Source organism: Pimephales promelas, chromosome 3, assembly GCF_988280905.1.
Source record: "Pimephales promelas chromosome 3, fPimPro1.hap1.1, whole genome shotgun sequence".
In the NCBI taxonomy this organism is placed as follows: Eukaryota; Metazoa; Chordata; class Actinopteri; order Cypriniformes; family Leuciscidae; genus Pimephales; species Pimephales promelas.
This window is the reverse complement of record NC_142771.1, coordinates 45989240-45999222: the sequence shown is the minus strand read 5'-3', so window position 1 is coordinate 45999222 and position 9983 is coordinate 45989240. Positions and strand designations below refer to the sequence as shown.

At 47.6% G+C, this 9983-nt stretch overlaps 52 non-coding genes across 52 annotated transcripts; all 52 read right to left on the bottom strand.

Moving 5' to 3' along the window:
• Positions 1 to 40: 40 nt before the first annotated feature.
• LOC148988380 (5S ribosomal RNA) lies at positions 41 to 159 on the bottom strand. The gene has a single exon (XR_016155522.1). It is a non-coding gene; the product is annotated as a 5S ribosomal RNA (ribosomal RNA).
• Positions 160 to 222: 63 nt separating this feature from the next.
• Positions 223 to 341, bottom strand: LOC148988379 (5S ribosomal RNA). The gene has a single exon (XR_016155521.1). It is a non-coding gene; the product is annotated as a 5S ribosomal RNA (ribosomal RNA).
• Positions 342 to 404: 63 nt separating this feature from the next.
• LOC148988378 (5S ribosomal RNA) lies at positions 405 to 523 on the bottom strand. Its single transcript, XR_016155520.1, has one exon. It is a non-coding gene; the product is annotated as a 5S ribosomal RNA (ribosomal RNA).
• A 63-nt stretch (positions 524 to 586) lies between these two features.
• Positions 587 to 705, bottom strand: LOC148988377 (5S ribosomal RNA). Its single transcript, XR_016155518.1, has one exon. It is a non-coding gene; the product is annotated as a 5S ribosomal RNA (ribosomal RNA).
• A 63-nt stretch (positions 706 to 768) lies between these two features.
• Positions 769 to 887, bottom strand: LOC148988376 (5S ribosomal RNA). Its single transcript, XR_016162931.1, has one exon. It is a non-coding gene; the product is annotated as a 5S ribosomal RNA (ribosomal RNA).
• A 63-nt stretch (positions 888 to 950) lies between these two features.
• LOC148988375 (5S ribosomal RNA) lies at positions 951 to 1069 on the bottom strand. The gene has a single exon (XR_016155517.1). It is a non-coding gene; the product is annotated as a 5S ribosomal RNA (ribosomal RNA).
• A 63-nt stretch (positions 1070 to 1132) lies between these two features.
• LOC148988374 (5S ribosomal RNA) lies at positions 1133 to 1251 on the bottom strand. The gene has a single exon (XR_016155516.1). It is a non-coding gene; the product is annotated as a 5S ribosomal RNA (ribosomal RNA).
• Positions 1252 to 1415: 164 nt separating this feature from the next.
• LOC148988373 (5S ribosomal RNA) lies at positions 1416 to 1534 on the bottom strand. The gene has a single exon (XR_016155515.1). It is a non-coding gene; the product is annotated as a 5S ribosomal RNA (ribosomal RNA).
• Positions 1535 to 1597: 63 nt separating this feature from the next.
• LOC148988372 (5S ribosomal RNA) lies at positions 1598 to 1716 on the bottom strand. Its single transcript, XR_016155514.1, has one exon. It is a non-coding gene; the product is annotated as a 5S ribosomal RNA (ribosomal RNA).
• A 63-nt stretch (positions 1717 to 1779) lies between these two features.
• LOC148988371 (5S ribosomal RNA) lies at positions 1780 to 1898 on the bottom strand. Its single transcript, XR_016155512.1, has one exon. It is a non-coding gene; the product is annotated as a 5S ribosomal RNA (ribosomal RNA).
• Positions 1899 to 1961: 63 nt separating this feature from the next.
• On the bottom strand, positions 1962 to 2080 carry LOC148988370 (5S ribosomal RNA). The gene has a single exon (XR_016163992.1). It is a non-coding gene; the product is annotated as a 5S ribosomal RNA (ribosomal RNA).
• A 63-nt stretch (positions 2081 to 2143) lies between these two features.
• On the bottom strand, positions 2144 to 2262 carry LOC148988369 (5S ribosomal RNA). Its single transcript, XR_016162297.1, has one exon. It is a non-coding gene; the product is annotated as a 5S ribosomal RNA (ribosomal RNA).
• A 63-nt stretch (positions 2263 to 2325) lies between these two features.
• Positions 2326 to 2444, bottom strand: LOC148988368 (5S ribosomal RNA). Its single transcript, XR_016155511.1, has one exon. It is a non-coding gene; the product is annotated as a 5S ribosomal RNA (ribosomal RNA).
• A 63-nt stretch (positions 2445 to 2507) lies between these two features.
• Positions 2508 to 2626, bottom strand: LOC148988367 (5S ribosomal RNA). The gene has a single exon (XR_016155510.1). It is a non-coding gene; the product is annotated as a 5S ribosomal RNA (ribosomal RNA).
• Positions 2627 to 2689: 63 nt separating this feature from the next.
• Positions 2690 to 2808, bottom strand: LOC148988366 (5S ribosomal RNA). The gene has a single exon (XR_016155509.1). It is a non-coding gene; the product is annotated as a 5S ribosomal RNA (ribosomal RNA).
• A 63-nt stretch (positions 2809 to 2871) lies between these two features.
• LOC148988365 (5S ribosomal RNA) lies at positions 2872 to 2990 on the bottom strand. The gene has a single exon (XR_016162929.1). It is a non-coding gene; the product is annotated as a 5S ribosomal RNA (ribosomal RNA).
• A 63-nt stretch (positions 2991 to 3053) lies between these two features.
• Positions 3054 to 3172, bottom strand: LOC148988364 (5S ribosomal RNA). Its single transcript, XR_016155508.1, has one exon. It is a non-coding gene; the product is annotated as a 5S ribosomal RNA (ribosomal RNA).
• Positions 3173 to 3235: 63 nt separating this feature from the next.
• Positions 3236 to 3354, bottom strand: LOC148988363 (5S ribosomal RNA). Its single transcript, XR_016163783.1, has one exon. It is a non-coding gene; the product is annotated as a 5S ribosomal RNA (ribosomal RNA).
• Positions 3355 to 3525: 171 nt separating this feature from the next.
• On the bottom strand, positions 3526 to 3644 carry LOC148988362 (5S ribosomal RNA). Its single transcript, XR_016155507.1, has one exon. It is a non-coding gene; the product is annotated as a 5S ribosomal RNA (ribosomal RNA).
• Positions 3645 to 3707: 63 nt separating this feature from the next.
• On the bottom strand, positions 3708 to 3826 carry LOC148988361 (5S ribosomal RNA). The gene has a single exon (XR_016162928.1). It is a non-coding gene; the product is annotated as a 5S ribosomal RNA (ribosomal RNA).
• A 63-nt stretch (positions 3827 to 3889) lies between these two features.
• LOC148988360 (5S ribosomal RNA) lies at positions 3890 to 4008 on the bottom strand. The gene has a single exon (XR_016155506.1). It is a non-coding gene; the product is annotated as a 5S ribosomal RNA (ribosomal RNA).
• A 63-nt stretch (positions 4009 to 4071) lies between these two features.
• Positions 4072 to 4190, bottom strand: LOC148988359 (5S ribosomal RNA). Its single transcript, XR_016155505.1, has one exon. It is a non-coding gene; the product is annotated as a 5S ribosomal RNA (ribosomal RNA).
• A 171-nt stretch (positions 4191 to 4361) lies between these two features.
• Positions 4362 to 4480, bottom strand: LOC148988358 (5S ribosomal RNA). The gene has a single exon (XR_016155504.1). It is a non-coding gene; the product is annotated as a 5S ribosomal RNA (ribosomal RNA).
• Positions 4481 to 4543: 63 nt separating this feature from the next.
• LOC148988357 (5S ribosomal RNA) lies at positions 4544 to 4662 on the bottom strand. Its single transcript, XR_016155503.1, has one exon. It is a non-coding gene; the product is annotated as a 5S ribosomal RNA (ribosomal RNA).
• Positions 4663 to 4725: 63 nt separating this feature from the next.
• On the bottom strand, positions 4726 to 4844 carry LOC148988356 (5S ribosomal RNA). Its single transcript, XR_016155501.1, has one exon. It is a non-coding gene; the product is annotated as a 5S ribosomal RNA (ribosomal RNA).
• Positions 4845 to 4907: 63 nt separating this feature from the next.
• On the bottom strand, positions 4908 to 5026 carry LOC148988355 (5S ribosomal RNA). Its single transcript, XR_016155500.1, has one exon. It is a non-coding gene; the product is annotated as a 5S ribosomal RNA (ribosomal RNA).
• A 63-nt stretch (positions 5027 to 5089) lies between these two features.
• LOC148988354 (5S ribosomal RNA) lies at positions 5090 to 5208 on the bottom strand. The gene has a single exon (XR_016155499.1). It is a non-coding gene; the product is annotated as a 5S ribosomal RNA (ribosomal RNA).
• Positions 5209 to 5271: 63 nt separating this feature from the next.
• On the bottom strand, positions 5272 to 5390 carry LOC148988353 (5S ribosomal RNA). The gene has a single exon (XR_016161159.1). It is a non-coding gene; the product is annotated as a 5S ribosomal RNA (ribosomal RNA).
• A 63-nt stretch (positions 5391 to 5453) lies between these two features.
• On the bottom strand, positions 5454 to 5572 carry LOC148988352 (5S ribosomal RNA). Its single transcript, XR_016161368.1, has one exon. It is a non-coding gene; the product is annotated as a 5S ribosomal RNA (ribosomal RNA).
• A 63-nt stretch (positions 5573 to 5635) lies between these two features.
• Positions 5636 to 5754, bottom strand: LOC148988351 (5S ribosomal RNA). The gene has a single exon (XR_016162927.1). It is a non-coding gene; the product is annotated as a 5S ribosomal RNA (ribosomal RNA).
• Positions 5755 to 5817: 63 nt separating this feature from the next.
• On the bottom strand, positions 5818 to 5936 carry LOC148988350 (5S ribosomal RNA). Its single transcript, XR_016155498.1, has one exon. It is a non-coding gene; the product is annotated as a 5S ribosomal RNA (ribosomal RNA).
• A 63-nt stretch (positions 5937 to 5999) lies between these two features.
• LOC148988349 (5S ribosomal RNA) lies at positions 6000 to 6118 on the bottom strand. Its single transcript, XR_016155497.1, has one exon. It is a non-coding gene; the product is annotated as a 5S ribosomal RNA (ribosomal RNA).
• A 164-nt stretch (positions 6119 to 6282) lies between these two features.
• On the bottom strand, positions 6283 to 6401 carry LOC148988348 (5S ribosomal RNA). Its single transcript, XR_016163132.1, has one exon. It is a non-coding gene; the product is annotated as a 5S ribosomal RNA (ribosomal RNA).
• Positions 6402 to 6464: 63 nt separating this feature from the next.
• LOC148988347 (5S ribosomal RNA) lies at positions 6465 to 6583 on the bottom strand. Its single transcript, XR_016155496.1, has one exon. It is a non-coding gene; the product is annotated as a 5S ribosomal RNA (ribosomal RNA).
• A 63-nt stretch (positions 6584 to 6646) lies between these two features.
• LOC148988346 (5S ribosomal RNA) lies at positions 6647 to 6765 on the bottom strand. The gene has a single exon (XR_016155495.1). It is a non-coding gene; the product is annotated as a 5S ribosomal RNA (ribosomal RNA).
• Positions 6766 to 6828: 63 nt separating this feature from the next.
• LOC148988345 (5S ribosomal RNA) lies at positions 6829 to 6947 on the bottom strand. The gene has a single exon (XR_016155494.1). It is a non-coding gene; the product is annotated as a 5S ribosomal RNA (ribosomal RNA).
• Positions 6948 to 7010: 63 nt separating this feature from the next.
• On the bottom strand, positions 7011 to 7129 carry LOC148988344 (5S ribosomal RNA). The gene has a single exon (XR_016155493.1). It is a non-coding gene; the product is annotated as a 5S ribosomal RNA (ribosomal RNA).
• Positions 7130 to 7192: 63 nt separating this feature from the next.
• Positions 7193 to 7311, bottom strand: LOC148988343 (5S ribosomal RNA). Its single transcript, XR_016155492.1, has one exon. It is a non-coding gene; the product is annotated as a 5S ribosomal RNA (ribosomal RNA).
• A 63-nt stretch (positions 7312 to 7374) lies between these two features.
• LOC148988342 (5S ribosomal RNA) lies at positions 7375 to 7493 on the bottom strand. The gene has a single exon (XR_016155489.1). It is a non-coding gene; the product is annotated as a 5S ribosomal RNA (ribosomal RNA).
• A 63-nt stretch (positions 7494 to 7556) lies between these two features.
• Positions 7557 to 7675, bottom strand: LOC148988341 (5S ribosomal RNA). The gene has a single exon (XR_016162926.1). It is a non-coding gene; the product is annotated as a 5S ribosomal RNA (ribosomal RNA).
• A 63-nt stretch (positions 7676 to 7738) lies between these two features.
• Positions 7739 to 7857, bottom strand: LOC148988340 (5S ribosomal RNA). Its single transcript, XR_016155488.1, has one exon. It is a non-coding gene; the product is annotated as a 5S ribosomal RNA (ribosomal RNA).
• Positions 7858 to 7920: 63 nt separating this feature from the next.
• LOC148988339 (5S ribosomal RNA) lies at positions 7921 to 8039 on the bottom strand. The gene has a single exon (XR_016155487.1). It is a non-coding gene; the product is annotated as a 5S ribosomal RNA (ribosomal RNA).
• Positions 8040 to 8203: 164 nt separating this feature from the next.
• Positions 8204 to 8322, bottom strand: LOC148988338 (5S ribosomal RNA). The gene has a single exon (XR_016155486.1). It is a non-coding gene; the product is annotated as a 5S ribosomal RNA (ribosomal RNA).
• A 63-nt stretch (positions 8323 to 8385) lies between these two features.
• On the bottom strand, positions 8386 to 8504 carry LOC148988337 (5S ribosomal RNA). The gene has a single exon (XR_016155485.1). It is a non-coding gene; the product is annotated as a 5S ribosomal RNA (ribosomal RNA).
• A 63-nt stretch (positions 8505 to 8567) lies between these two features.
• On the bottom strand, positions 8568 to 8686 carry LOC148988336 (5S ribosomal RNA). The gene has a single exon (XR_016155484.1). It is a non-coding gene; the product is annotated as a 5S ribosomal RNA (ribosomal RNA).
• A 63-nt stretch (positions 8687 to 8749) lies between these two features.
• On the bottom strand, positions 8750 to 8868 carry LOC148988335 (5S ribosomal RNA). Its single transcript, XR_016163990.1, has one exon. It is a non-coding gene; the product is annotated as a 5S ribosomal RNA (ribosomal RNA).
• Positions 8869 to 8931: 63 nt separating this feature from the next.
• Positions 8932 to 9050, bottom strand: LOC148988334 (5S ribosomal RNA). The gene has a single exon (XR_016162296.1). It is a non-coding gene; the product is annotated as a 5S ribosomal RNA (ribosomal RNA).
• Positions 9051 to 9113: 63 nt separating this feature from the next.
• LOC148988333 (5S ribosomal RNA) lies at positions 9114 to 9232 on the bottom strand. The gene has a single exon (XR_016155483.1). It is a non-coding gene; the product is annotated as a 5S ribosomal RNA (ribosomal RNA).
• Positions 9233 to 9295: 63 nt separating this feature from the next.
• LOC148988332 (5S ribosomal RNA) lies at positions 9296 to 9414 on the bottom strand. Its single transcript, XR_016155482.1, has one exon. It is a non-coding gene; the product is annotated as a 5S ribosomal RNA (ribosomal RNA).
• Positions 9415 to 9477: 63 nt separating this feature from the next.
• LOC148988331 (5S ribosomal RNA) lies at positions 9478 to 9596 on the bottom strand. Its single transcript, XR_016155481.1, has one exon. It is a non-coding gene; the product is annotated as a 5S ribosomal RNA (ribosomal RNA).
• Positions 9597 to 9659: 63 nt separating this feature from the next.
• On the bottom strand, positions 9660 to 9778 carry LOC148988330 (5S ribosomal RNA). The gene has a single exon (XR_016162925.1). It is a non-coding gene; the product is annotated as a 5S ribosomal RNA (ribosomal RNA).
• A 63-nt stretch (positions 9779 to 9841) lies between these two features.
• On the bottom strand, positions 9842 to 9960 carry LOC148988329 (5S ribosomal RNA). Its single transcript, XR_016155480.1, has one exon. It is a non-coding gene; the product is annotated as a 5S ribosomal RNA (ribosomal RNA).
• Positions 9961 to 9983: the final 23 nt, after the last annotated feature.

Sequence of the window (9983 nt, the reverse complement as noted above, 5' to 3'; positions counted from 1 at the left end):
TATTTGAATAGTTAAAACATTAGGGTAGTAAACTATATAAAGCTTACAGCACCTGGTATTCCCAGGCGGTCTCCCATCCAAGTACTAACCAGGCCCGACCCTGCTTAGCTTCCGAGATCAGACGAGTTCGGGCGTTCTCAAGGTGGTATGGCCGTAAGCGAAATCTGCTGCCAAAATTGGGCTATTTGAATGGTTAGAACATTAGGGTAGTAAACTATATAAAGCTTACAGCACCTGGTATTCCCAGGCGGTCTCCCATCCAAGTACTAACCAGGCCCGACCCTGCTTAGCTTCCGAGATCAGACGAGTTCGGGCGTTCTCAAGGTGGTATGGCCGTAAGCGAAATCTGCTGCCAAAATTGGGCTATTTGAATAGTTAAAACATTAGGGTAGTAAACTATATAAAGCTTACAGCACCTGGTATTCCCAGGCGGTCTCCCATCCAAGTACTAACCAGGCCCGACCCTGCTTAGCTTCCGAGATCAGACGAGTTCGGGCGTTCTCAAGGTGGTATGGCCGTAAGCGAAATCTGCTGCCAAAATTGGGCTATTTGAATGGTTAGAACATTAGGGTAGTAAACTATATAAAGCTTACAGCACCTGGTATTCCCAGGCGGTCTCCCATCCAAGTACTAACCAGGCCCGACCCTGCTTAGCTTCCGAGATCAGACGAGTTCGGGCGTTCTCAAGGTGGTATGGCCGTAAGCGAAATCTGCTGCCAAAATTGGGCTATTTGAATGGTTAGAACATTAGGGTAGTAAACTACATAAAGCTTACAGCACCTGGTATTCCCAGGCGGTCTCCCATCCAAGTACTAACCAGGCCCGACCCTGCTTAGCTTCCGAGATCAGACGAGTTCGGGCGTTCTCAAGGTGGTATGGTCGTAAGCGAAATCTCCTGCCAAAATTGGGCTATTTGAATGGTTAGAACATTAGGGTAGTAAACTACATAAAGCTTACAGCACCTGGTATTCCCAGGCGGTCTCCCATCCAAGTACTAACCAGGCCCGACCCTGCTTAGCTTCCGAGATCAGACGAGTTCGGGCGTTCTCAAGGTGGTATGGCCGTAAGCGAAATCTGCTGCCAAAATTGGGCTATTTGAATGGTTAGAACATTAGGGTAGTAAACTACATAAAGCTTACAGCACCTGGTATTCCCAGGCGGTCTCCCATCCAAGTACTAACCAGGCCCGACCCTGCTTAGCTTCCGAGATCAGACGAGTTCGGGCGTTCTCAAGGTGGTATGGCCGTAAGCGAAATCTGCAGCCAAAATTGGGCTATTTGAAGAAGAAAAAAAAGAGACTCTTTCAGGCTTTCTGAAGAAACTGAGAGACTATTTCAGGAATTTTGAGGGGAAAAAAGACAATTTAGGATTTTTGAAACATTTCATTGACTCTTTTTTTTTTTTTTAAACAATAAAGCTTACAGCACCTGGTATTCCCAGGCGGTCTCCCATCCAAGTACTAACCAGGCCCGACCCTGCTTAGCTTCCGAGATCAGACGAGTTCGGGCGTTCTCAAGGTGGTATGGCCGTAAGCGAAATCTGCTGCCAAAATTGGGCTATTTGAATAGTTAAAACATTAGGGTAGTAAACTATATAAAGCTTACAGCACCTGGTATTCCCAGGCGGTCTCCCATCCAAGTACTAACCAGGCCCGACCCTGCTTAGCTTCCGAGATCAGACGAGTTCGGGCGTTCTCAAGGTGGTATGGCCGTAAGCGAAATCTGCTGCCAAAATTGGGCTATTTGAATGGTTAGAACATTAGGGTAGTAAACTATATAAAGCTTACAGCACCTGGTATTCCCAGGCGGTCTCCCATCCAAGTACTAACCAGGCCCGACCCTGCTTAGCTTCCGAGATCAGACGAGTTCGGGCGTTCTCAAGGTGGTATGGCCGTAAGCGAAATCTGCTGCCAAAATTGGGCTATTTGAATAGTTAAAACATTAGGGTAGTAAACTATATAAAGCTTACAGCACCTGCTATTCCCAGGCGGTCTCCCATCCAAGTACTAACCAGGCCCGACCCTGCCTAGCTTCCGAGATCAGACGAGTTCGGGCGTTCTCAAGGTGGTATGGCCGTAAGCGAAATCTGCTGCCAAAATTGGGCTATTTGAATAGTTGAAACATTAGGGTAGTAAACTATATAAAGCTTACAGCACCTGCTATTCCCAGGCGGTCTCCCATCCAAGTACTAACCAGGCCCGACCCTGCTTAGCTTCCGAGATCAGACGAGTTCGGGCGTTCTCAAGGTGGTATGGCCGTAAGCGAAATCTGCTGCCAAAATTGGGCTATTTGAATGGTTAGAACATTAGGGTAGTAAACTATATAAAGCTTACAGCACCTGGTATTCCCAGGCGGTCTCCCATCCAAGTACTAACCAGGCCCGACCCTGCTTAGCTTCCGAGATCAGACGAGTTCGGGCGTTCTCAAGGTGGTATGGCCGTAAGCGAAATCTGCTGCCAAAATTGGGCTATTTGAATAGTTAAAACATTAGGGTAGTAAACTATATAAAGCTTACAGCACCTGGTATTCCCAGGCGGTCTCCCATCCAAGTACTAACCAGGCCCGACCCTGCTTAGCTTCCGAGATCAGACGAGTTCGGGCGTTCTCAAGGTGGTATGGCCGTAAGCGAAATCTGCTGCCAAAATTGGGCTATTTGAATGGTTAGAACATTAGGGTAGTAAACTATATAAAGCTTACAGCACCTGGTATTCCCAGGCGGTCTCCCATCCAAGTACTAACCAGGCCCGACCCTGCTTAGCTTCCGAGATCAGACGAGTTCGGGCGTTCTCAAGGTGGTATGGCCGTAAGCGAAATCTGTTGCCAAAATTGGGCTATTTGAATGGTTAGAACATTAGGGTAGTAAACTACATAAAGCTTACAGCACCTGGTATTCCCAGGCGGTCTCCCATCCAAGTACTAACCAGGCCCGACCCTGCTTAGCTTCCGAGATCAGACGAGTTCGGGCGTTCTCAAGGTGGTATGGTCGTAAGCGAAATCTCCTGCCAAAATTGGGCTATTTGAATGGTTAGAACATTAGGGTAGTAAACTACATAAAGCTTACAGCACCTGGTATTCCCAGGCGGTCTCCCATCCAAGTACTAACCAGGCCCGACCCTGCTTAGCTTCCGAGATCAGACGAGTTCGGGCGTTCTCAAGGTGGTATGGCCGTAAGCGAAATCTGCTGCCAAAATTGGGCTATTTGAATGGTTAGAACATTAGGGTAGTAAACTACATAAAGCTTACAGCACCTGGTATTCCCAGGCGGTCTCCCATCCAAGTACTAACCAGGCCCGACCCTGCTTAGCTTCCGAGATGAGACGAGTTCGGGCGTTCTCAAGGTGGTATGGCCGTAAGCGAAATCTGCAGCCAAAATTGGGCTATTTGAAGAAGAAAAAAAAGAGACTCTTTCAGGCTTTCTGAAGAAACTGAGAGACTATTTCAGGAATTTTGAGGGGAAAAAAGACAATTTAGGATTTTTGAAACATTTCATTGACTCTTTTTTTTTTTTTTTTTTTTTAAACAATAAAGCTTACAGCACCTGGTATTCCCAGGCGGTCTCCCATCCAAGTACTAACCAGGCCCGACCCTGCTTAGCTTCCGAGATCAGACGAGTTCGGGCGTTCTCAAGGTGGTATGGCCGTAAGCGAAATCTGCTGCCAAAATTGGGCTATTTGAATGGTTAGAACATTAGGGTAGTAAACTACATAAAGCTTACAGCACCTGGTATTCCCAGGCGGTCTCCCATCCAAGTACTAACCAGGCCCGACCCTGCTTAGCTTCCGAGATCAGACGAGTTCGGGCGTTCTCAAGGTGGTATGGTCGTAAGCGAAATCTCCTGCCAAAATTGGGCTATTTGAATGGTTAGAACATTAGGGTAGTAAACTACATAAAGCTTACAGCACCTGGTATTCCCAGGCGGTCTCCCATCCAAGTACTAACCAGGCCCGACCCTGCTTAGCTTCCGAGATCAGACGAGTTCGGGCGTTCTCAAGGTGGTATGGCCGTAAGCGAAATCTGCTGCCAAAATTGGGCTATTTGAATGATTAGAACATTAGGGTAGTAAACTACATAAAGCTTACAGCACCTGGTATTCCCAGGCGGTCTCCCATCCAAGTACTAACCAGGCCCGACCCTGCTTAGCTTCCGAGATCAGACGAGTTCGGGCGTTCTCAAGGTGGTATGGCCGTAAGCGAAATCTGCAGCCAAAATTGGGCTATTTGAAGAAGAAAAAAAAGAGACTCTTTCAGGCTTTCTGAAGAAACTGAGAGACTATTTCAGGAATTTTGAGGGGAAAAAAGACAATTTAGGATTTTTGAAACATTTCATTGACTCTTTTTTTTTTTTTTTTTTTTTAAACAATAAAGCTTACAGCACCTGGTATTCCCAGGCGGTCTCCCATCCAAGTACTAACCAGGCCCGACCCTGCTTAGCTTCCGAGATCAGACGAGTTCGGGCGTTCTCAAGGTGGTATGGCCGTAAGCGAAATCTGCTGCCAAAATTGGGCTATTTGAATAGTTAAAACATTAGGGTAGTAAACTATATAAAGCTTACAGCACCTGGTATTCCCAGGCGGTCTCCCATCCAAGTACTAACCAGGCCCGACCCTGCTTAGCTTCCGAGATCAGACGAGTTCGGGCGTTCTCAAGGTGGTATGGCCGTAAGCGAAATCTGCTGCCAAAATTGGGCTATTTGAATGGTTAGAACATTAGGGTAGTAAACTATATAAAGCTTACAGCACCTGGTATTCCCAGGCGGTCTCCCATCCAAGTACTAACCAGGCCCGACCCTGCTTAGCTTCCGAGATCAGACGAGTTCGGGCGTTCTCAAGGTGGTATGGCCGTAAGCGAAATCTGCTGCCAAAATTGGGCTATTTGAATAGTTAAAACATTAGGGTAGTAAACTATATAAAGCTTACAGCACCTGGTATTCCCAGGCGGTCTCCCATCCAAGTACTAACCAGGCCCGACCCTGCTTAGCTTCCGAGATCAGACGAGTTCGGGCGTTCTCAAGGTGGTATGGCCGTAAGCGAAATCTGCTGCCAAAATTGGGCTATTTGAATGGTTAGAACATTAGGGTAGTAAACTATATAAAGCTTACAGCACCTGGTATTCCCAGGCGGTCTCCCATCCAAGTACTAACCAGGCCCGACCCTGCTTAGCTTCCGAGATCAGACGAGTTCGGGCGTTCTCAAGGTGGTATGGCCGTAAGCGAAATCTGCTGCCAAAATTGGGCTATTTGAATGGTTAGAACATTAGGGTAGTAAACTATATAAAGCTTACAGCACCTGGTATTCCCAGGCGGTCTCCCATCCAAGTACTAACCAGGCCCGACCCTGCTTAGCTTCCGAGACCAGACGAGTTCGGGCGTTCTCAAGGTGGTATGGCCGTAAGCGAAATCTGCTGCCAAAATTGGGCTATTTGAATGGTTAGAACATTAGGGTAGTAAACTATATAAAGCTTACAGCACCTGGTATTCACAGGCGGTCTCCCATCCAAGTACTAACCAGGCCCGACCCTGCTTAGCTTCCGAGATCAGACGAGTTCGGGCGTTCTCAAGGTGGTATGGCCGTAAGCGAAATCTGCTGCCAAAATTGGGCTATTTGAATGGTTAGAACATTAGGGTAGTAAACTACATAAAGCTTACAGCACCTGGTATTCCCAGGCGGTCTCCCATCCAAGTACTAACCAGGCCCGACCCTGCTTAGCTTCCGAGATCAGACGAGTTCGGGCGTTCTCAAGGTGGTATGGTCGTAAGCGAAATCTCCTGCCAAAATTGGGCTATTTGAATGGTTAGAACATTAGGGTAGTAAACTACATAAAGCTTACAGCACCTGGTATTCCCAGGCGGTCTCCCATCCAAGTACTAACCAGGCCCGACCCTGCTTAGCTTCCGAGATCAGACGAGTTCGGGCGTTCTCAAGGTGGTATGGCCGTAAGCGAAATCTGCTGCCAAAATTGGGCTATTTGAATGGTTAGAACATTAGGGTAGTAAACTACATAAAGCTTACAGCACCTGGTATTCCCAGGCGGTCTCCCATCCAAGTACTAACCAGGCCCGACCCTGCTTAGCTTCCGAGATCAGACGAGTTCGGGCGTTCTCAAGGTGGTATGGCCGTAAGCGAAATCTGCAGCCAAAATTGGGCTATTTGAAGAAGAAAAAAAAGAGACTCTTTCAGGCTTTCTGAAGAAACTGAGAGACTATTTCAGGAATTTTGAGGGGAAAAAAGACAATTTAGGATTTTTGAAACATTTCATTGACTCTTTTTTTTTTTTTTAAACAATAAAGCTTACAGCACTTGGTATTCCCAGGCGGTCTCCCATCCAAGTACTAACCAGGCCCGACCCTGCTTAGCTTCCGAGATCAGACGAGTTCGGGCGTTCTCAAGGTGGTATGGCCGTAAGCGAAATCTGCTGCCAAAATTGGGCTATTTGAATAGTTAAAACATTAGGGTAGTAAACTATATAAAGCTTACAGCACCTGGTATTCCCAGGCGGTCTCCCATCCAAGTACTAACCAGGCCCGACCCTGCTTAGCTTCCGAGATCAGACGAGTTCGGGCGTTCTCAAGGTGGTATGGCCGTAAGCGAAATCTGCTGCCAAAATTGGGCTATTTGAATGGTTAGAACATTAGGGTAGTAAACTATATAAAGCTTACAGCACCTGGTATTCCCAGGCGGTCTCCCATCCAAGTACTAACCAGGCCCGACCCTGCTTAGCTTCCGAGATCAGACGAGTTCGGGCGTTCTCAAGGTGGTATGGCCGTAAGCGAAATCTGCTGCCAAAATTGGGCTATTTGAATAGTTAAAACATTAGGGTAGTAAACTATATAAAGCTTACAGCACCTGGTATTCCCAGGCGGTCTCCCATCCAAGTACTAACCAGGCCCGACCCTGCTTAGCTTCCGAGATCAGACGAGTTCGGGCGTTCTCAAGGTGGTATGGCCGTAAGCGAAATCTGCTGCCAAAATTGGGCTATTTGAATGGTTAGAACATTAGGGTAGTAAACTATATAAAGCTTACAGCACCTGGTATTCCCAGGCGGTCTCCCATCCAAGTACTAACCAGGCCCGACCCTGCTTAGCTTCCGAGATCAGACGAGTTCGGGCGTTCTCAAGGTGGTATGGCCGTAAGCGAAATCTGCTGCCAAAATTGGGCTATTTGAATAGTTAAAACATTAGGGTAGTAAACTATATAAAGCTTACAGCACCTGGTATTCCCAGGCGGTCTCCCATCCAAGTACTAACCAGGCCCGACCCTGCTTAGCTTCCGAGATCAGACGAGTTCGGGCGTTCTCAAGGTGGTATGGCCGTAAGCGAAATCTGCTGCCAAAATTGGGCTATTTGAATGGTTAGAACATTAGGGTAGTAAACTATATAAAGCTTACAGCACCTGGTATTCCCAGGCGGTCTCCCATCCAAGTACTAACCAGGCCCGACCCTGCTTAGCTTCCGAGATCAGACGAGTTCGGGCGTTCTCAAGGTGGTATGGCCGTAAGCGAAATCTGCTGCCAAAATTGGGCTATTTGAATGGTTAGAACATTAGGGTAGTAAACTACATAAAGCTTACAGCACCTGGTATTCCCAGGCGGTCTCCCATCCAAGTACTAACCAGGCCCGACCCTGCTTAGCTTCCGAGATCAGACGAGTTCGGGCGTTCTCAAGGTGGTATGGTCGTAAGCGAAATCTCCTGCCAAAATTGGGCTATTTGAATGGTTAGAACATTAGGGTAGTAAACTACATAAAGCTTACAGCACCTGGTATTCCCAGGCGGTCTCCCATCCAAGTACTAACCAGGCCCGACCCTGCTTAGCTTCCGAGATCAGACGAGTTCGGGCGTTCTCAAGGTGGTATGGCCGTAAGCGAAATCTGCTGCCAAAATTGGGCTATTTGAATGGTTAGAACATTAGGGTAGTAAACTACATAAAGCTTACAGCACCTGGTATTCCCAGGCGGTCTCCCATCCAAGTACTAACCAGGCCCGACCCTGCTTAGCTTCCGAGATCAGACGAGTTCGGGCGTTCTCAAGGTGGTATGGCCGTAAGCGAAATCTGCAGCCAAAATTGGGCTATTTGAAGAAGAAAAAAAAGAGACTCTTTCAGGCTTTCTGAAGAAACTGAGAGACTATTTCAGGAATTTTGAGGGGAAAAAAGACAATTTAGGATTTTTGAAACATTTCATTGACTCTTTTTTTTTTTTTTAAACAATAAAGCTTACAGCACCTGGTATTCCCAGGCGGTCTCCCATCCAAGTACTAACCAGGCCCGACCCTGCTTAGCTTCCGAGATCAGACGAGTTCGGGCGTTCTCAAGGTGGTATGGCCGTAAGCGAAATCTGCTGCCAAAATTGGGCTATTTGAATAGTTAAAACATTAGGGTAGTAAACTATATAAAGCTTACAGCACCTGGTATTCCCAGGCGGTCTCCCATCCAAGTACTAACCAGGCCCGACCCTGCTTAGCTTCCGAGATCAGACGAGTTCGGGCGTTCTCAAGGTGGTATGGCCGTAAGCGAAATCTGCTGCCAAAATTGGGCTATTTGAATGGTTAGAACATTAGGGTAGTAAACTATATAAAGCTTACAGCACCTGGTATTCCCAGGCGGTCTCCCATCCAAGTACTAACCAGGCCCGACCCTGCTTAGCTTCCGAGATCAGACGAGTTCGGGCGTTCTCAAGGTGGTATGGCCGTAAGCGAAATCTGCTGCCAAAATTGGGCTATTTGAATAGTTAAAACATTAGGGTAGTAAACTATATAAAGCTTACAGCACCTGCTATTCCCAGGCGGTCTCCCATCCAAGTACTAACCAGGCCCGACCCTGCCTAGCTTCCGAGATCAGACGAGTTCGGGCGTTCTCAAGGTGGTATGGCCGTAAGCGAAATCTGCTGCCAAAATTGGGCTATTTGAATAGTTGAAACATTAGGGTAGTAAACTATATAAAGCTTACAGCACCTGCTATTCCCAGGCGGTCTCCCATCCAAGTACTAACCAGGCCCGACCCTGCTTAGCTTCCGAGATCAGACGAGTTCGGGCGTTCTCAAGGTGGTATGGCCGTAAGCGAAATCTGCTGCCAAAATTGGGCTATTTGAATGGTTAGAACATTAGGGTAGTAAACTATATAAAGCTTACAGCACCTGGTATTCCCAGGCGGTCTCCCATCCAAGTACTAACCAGGCCCGACCCTGCTTAGCTTCCGAGATCAGACGAGTTCGGGCGTTCTCAAGGTGGTATGGCCGTAAGCGAAATCTGCTGCCAAAATTGGGCTATTTGAATAGTTAAAACATTAGGGTAGTAAACTATATAAAGCTTACAGCACCTGGTATTCCCAGGCGGTCTCCCATCCAAGTACTAACCAGGCCCGACCCTGCTTAGCTTCCGAGATCAGACGAGTTCGGGCGTTCTCAAGGTGGTATGGCCGTAAGCGAAATCTGCTGCCAAAATTGGGCTATTTGAATGGTTAGAACATTAGGGTAGTAAACTATATAAAGCTTACAGCACCTGGTATTCCCAGGCGGTCTCCCATCCAAGTACTAACCAGGCCCGACCCTGCTTAGCTTCCGAGATCAGACGAGTTCGGGCGTTCTCAAGGTGGTATGGCCGTAAGCGAAATCTGTTGCCAAAATTGGGCTATTTGAATGGTTAGAACATTAGGGTAGTAAACTACATAAAGCTTACAGCACCTGGTATTCCCAGGCGGTCTCCCATCCAAGTACTAACCAGGCCCGACCCTGCTTAGCTTCCGAGATCAGACGAGTTCGGGCGTTCTCAAGGTGGTATGGTCGTAAGCGAAATCTCCTGCCAAAATTGGGCTATTTGAATGGTTAGAACATTAGGGTAGTAAACTACATAAAGCTTACAGCACCTGGTATTCCCAGGCGGTCTCCCATCCAAGTACTAACCAGGCCCGACCCTGCTTAGCTTCCGAGATCAGACGAGTTCGGGCGTTCTCAAGGTGGTATGGCCGTAAGCGAAATCTGCTGCCAAAATTGGGC